Source organism: Bidens hawaiensis, unplaced genomic scaffold, assembly GCF_021521415.1.
Source record: "Bidens hawaiensis isolate Kalapana, Puna unplaced genomic scaffold, B.hawaiensis_p1.1 tig00013628_1, whole genome shotgun sequence".
NCBI classification, from domain to species: domain Eukaryota; kingdom Viridiplantae; phylum Streptophyta; class Magnoliopsida; order Asterales; family Asteraceae; genus Bidens; species Bidens hawaiensis.
In genome coordinates, this window is record NW_027492157.1 from 497,066 (window position 1) to 501,892 (window position 4,827).

A 4,827-nucleotide genomic window follows, 5' to 3' on the forward strand; every position below is an offset into this window, starting at 1 on the left:
TTTTCAGTTCGTTTAAGCACGTAACAGCTCGTTTAAGCGATTTTTCAGTTCGTTTCAGCACTTAACAGCTTGCTTAAGCGATTTTTCAGTTCGTTTCATCACTTAACAGCTTGTTTTAACATGTTTTTGTTTCGTTTTTGTCGAATTTTCAGTTTCGGTTAATTTGTCGATTTTTTAATGAGAACAACGGACGAAACGTTTTAGTTTTTTTACATTTTTTGTTTTTGTTTTATTTTTTTAGTTATGATTTTTTATTAATTTTTTTGAATTTTTTTTGATGGTTTCTATTAAGATCAAAGTTCCTAAAAAAAAATAAAAAAAAAAAACAATAAAAATATCATAACTCAAAATATAAACGAATAACGAAAAAAGTAAAAAAACTAAAATAATTTCGCCGTTATCCTCGTTCACCAAAAAAAAAACCGACAAATTAACCGAAACCGAAATGTCGACGAAAACGAATCAAAAACCAAAATCGACCTGTCTAGTGCGAAAACTCGAAAGAAACCGAAACCCAACCCGTCCAGTGCTAAAACTCGTGTCGGCACGAAAGCTGATCCGAGCCGAAACCTAAACCGATATTGTTCCAATCTAAAACCGTTTCAACCCGAACATGTCACTTTTCCTTAAAGACACTAACCCACATCGACCCATGTAGTTAAATTTGTCAACCCATTTTGACCCAAAAATAAGAATATGAAATTTCAAGTGACCCATTTTGACCTATTTAAATAATACCTATGACCCAAATCAACCCATTTGAATTTTAAAACAACCCAAATTGACCCATTTGAAATGGTTTGGGTCAAGGTTGTCACCCCTAATCGTGACTTACTTGAAAATAGGTTATAAAGATGTGTAATCCTATCAACTCATACCATTTAACTTACACACTCTATCTTACATCCTATTAGTGAGGATTTAAGATTTTTTTCTACGGGTTTATAGTTTTTTGGTGTTCAAATTTTCACACAACCAAACATTAAATTTTTCGAGTTGGTTGGGTTAAGTCGGCTCGGGTAAAAAAATATTATATAATAGGATATCATAATTTAAAATATGCTAATTTAAAAACACGTAATAAAACTACAAGGTCATTAAAAATGAAAAAAAAATAATATAATAAAATAAAATAATTATAATCGATGGGTTGTGAAGGTTTGATGTGTGAATAGGTCTGTAACTAAAAGAGAAAGCACTCTTATTATAGCCATTTAAAACCTCAACTTACGATGGTTTACCAAAAAGAATTTTTTTAGCAAATTCAATCTTAGAGAGACTTGAACAAGAGACATTGCAATATTAGAAAGGATTTAGGTAGGGGTGTGCAACGGGTGGACCCGGACCGGAACTCGTTTGGATGATTTTTCATACCCGGAACCGATCCTTTTTTAAGCGGGTCGGTCCGGTCATTTAAATCATATTCACCAAAGGAGTAGACCATGTGACCATGACCACACCCGTGAGTTTGCCAAAACTCTAATATGGAGTTCAATCCCTCCATCTAGAGGTGCACAAATCGGTTTTTTTGAAAAAACCGGTTCGGTTATTAACCGGACCGGTTTTTTTTATCCAGAAAAAAACCGGTTCGGTTAATAACCGGACCGGTTATTAACCGGTTTTTGTCAATGAAAACTCAAACCGGCCAAACCGGTTTGGACCGGTTTAGAAACCGGTTAGAACCGGTTATTAAACCGGTTTTTTTACAACCGGTTTTTAATAACCGGTCTAACCGGTTAACCGGTTTTTTTTTTTTTTTTTTTTTTTTTTTTTTTTTTTTTTTTTTTTTTTTTTTGCTTTAGGGTTTAGGGTTTAGGGTTTCGTTGTTAGCATTCTTTGCTTGGAAGATTAAAAACACATAACTTTCATTTATAGCTTTTACATTAAAAATACAAACATTAAATCGTTATCGCATATTCGTAACTCAAAAATACAAACATTAAAGAATGCTTAGACACGATTACATTAACAAGTTGATGTTTGTTACTCATTTTCTTCGCTACCCGATCCCGAGCTATTCCTTAGGTAATCGTCGTACGCGGCTTCTTCATCGGTCATTGGTTGAGTGTGTCCTTGATTGACCTCGTCTTCATACAAGGCCGCCTCATACTCCATTTCCCCCTCGAGTGAGCGTTGATGTTGTGCCCTATCTAAAGAGTCCAAGTAATCCTTGTAGCAAATCGACATCTCTACAGCTGGTGGAGTGAGTCGAGTCCTCCTAATCGATATAACCCTGCCAGAAACAGAAAAAGCAGACTCCGAAGCTACCGTGGAAGCTTGGACCGTTAGTAAATCTTTGGCCATGGCGGCGAGGATCGGAAACTCATCCTCCTTACCTCTCCACCAAGCCAGCATATCAAGACTTCTAAATTCATCCGGAGTCATGTGTTTCACAAAGTTGGTACCACCATACCTTCCAAGTTCACTGCTTGGGGTGTTTACCCTTTGACGTTTACCGGCGTCTTCCCAAATCATGTAGTACATCCCCATTTCAAGGTCGGTTTGGGATTGGGATTGGGCAACAGCTCTTAACGAGTCATGAATTTGGGAAGACGACCCGTGTTTTGTAAGGTAAACATCATACATGTTTGCCAAGGTGGTGTTGAAAGCATTCTTTAAAGTTTGGTTATAATGGGGGTTTTGATCGTCGTTTAACTCTAGCTCATCACAAATTTTTTCTATTAAAGCTTCAACACCACCAACATTGATGCAAGGGTTTAACGCAGCCGCACAGGTCAAAACAGCGGGTAGTTGTTGAAAATATTTTCTAAATTTTTCTTTCATTTTTGCACCCATATCAAAATAAGGTGCACCCCTACAATGAATTTCAGTCAACTTTGTGCACATGACAGCAATTTTTGGTAAAGCAATGGGGCTTGTTGGATAGTAAACCCCGGATAAACTAGTTGTGCAAGATTTAAAAATTTGAAGAACCTCCGTAACGATCTCAATCAATAACCAGTTTCTAGGATCGTACGGTGCACATTTACCCCTATTTGACAAAATTTGATGAAACGCAATTAACGATTGTTTTTGTTGGATGGCTTTCTCAAACATTTCACAAGTCGAGTTCCATCTTGTTGGACAATCCCAATTAGGCCCCAACCATTGACAGTTAGCTTCTTCACAAAATTTTTTGTATCTTGAAAATGTTGAATTGTTGCTAAAAACATCTCGTAACATTCTTTTAAAATTGTTTCTTTGCGTTTCGATCACGTTTAACCCATCTTGCACGGCCAAGTTGATAATATGTGCAATGCATCGGCTATGAAAAAACGCTCCATCACAGATAGGTTTATACTTTAATTTTAAATGGCCAACCGCGGCCGTATTGTTGGACGCGTTATCAAACGATATTGAAAAGATTTTATCTTCAATCTTGTATTGTCGAATGACTTTATCCAAGAGTTTAAAAATATTTCTACCCGTGTGCGGGTAATCAAACAATTGAAACGCAACGGTTCGTTTCATCATTTGCCACGACCGGGGGTCAACCCAATGAGCCGTCACACAAATGTATGAGTCGGGCGAACCATTAGGTACCGACCACACATCCGTTGTTAAGTTCACACCAGTTTGTAAGTTTGAAAAGTATGAAATTAGTTCGGATTTAGCGTTTTTCCATGCTTTAAGACAATCTCTTCTAAGGGTCGAACGACTTACGTGTTGGTAGCGTGGTTGAACATACTTTTGCATCATCTCCGTGAATTGAGGGTTGTCGAAGTGGTTGAAAGGAAGTGATTGTTGAATCACAAAGTTGCCAAACTGTTGACGTACCGCTTCAAGGTCGTACGTAAACACCGTTCCTTGATTCGTCATCTCCGGCTGCGAACTACTTCCGGATTCGTCCTTCAAGACCTTGCAAGAGGGCTTTTCTACATGAGCTCTTAAACTGGAGTTTGCTTCTTTGTTATAAAACTTCAAACAATGTTTGCATCTAGCTTTTTGGGTTCCGTTAGACATTTCGCATAGGTCGAAATGTTGCCAAATATCTTGGTTTCGTTTCGTGGGGATGACCCGAACGACGGTTTCTCCCGTGTTCGAGGCACCCATGTTGACCGATGAAGCAGCACTTTGGGAGGCCATGATAATCGACTACGAATTAAGAGTGGTATACTCGAGTATGAAATAAACGACTACGAAAGAAGAGCGTTTGGAGTTGTATAATCGCGTATGAAATAAACGTTTAGAGCGTTTGGAGTTGTATAATCAAGTGTGATCTAACCAATACCCAACCTAAACTATATATAGATGTTTGTGGGGGTAAAATGGTAAAAAAACAAAAAAAAAACGGCTAAAAAACGGTCAAAAAAAAAAAAAAACGGCTATAAAGCCGTTTGGTAACGTTCGAAAACCGGTTTAACCGGTTAACCGGTTATTAAAAAACCGGTTAACCGGTTTTTTTTATAACGGTAATAAACCGGTTATTAAAAAACCGGTAATAACCGGTTATTAAAAAAAACCGGTTATAAAAAAAAACCGGTTATAAAACCGGTTTTGGCTCCAAAACGTATAACCGATACGTAAACCGGTTACGTAAACCGGTCAAACCGGTTTTTAAAAAAACCGGTTTTTAAAAAACCGGTTTCCGGTTGAACCGGCCAAACCGGTTCCGTAACCGGTTTTTTTGAACACCTCTACCTCCATCTCATATGGAGGGTTTCATTTATTTTTAATTTACACCCATAGGAATTCCAAATCTTTTTTATTTATACCAAAAGTTTGCTAAAAATGAAATATGGAGTTCAGTCCCTCCATCTTTGATGAAGGTTTTCATGTTAAGCTTCCATGTGACGGAATCTCAAATGACATCAAGTCATCTCCAAC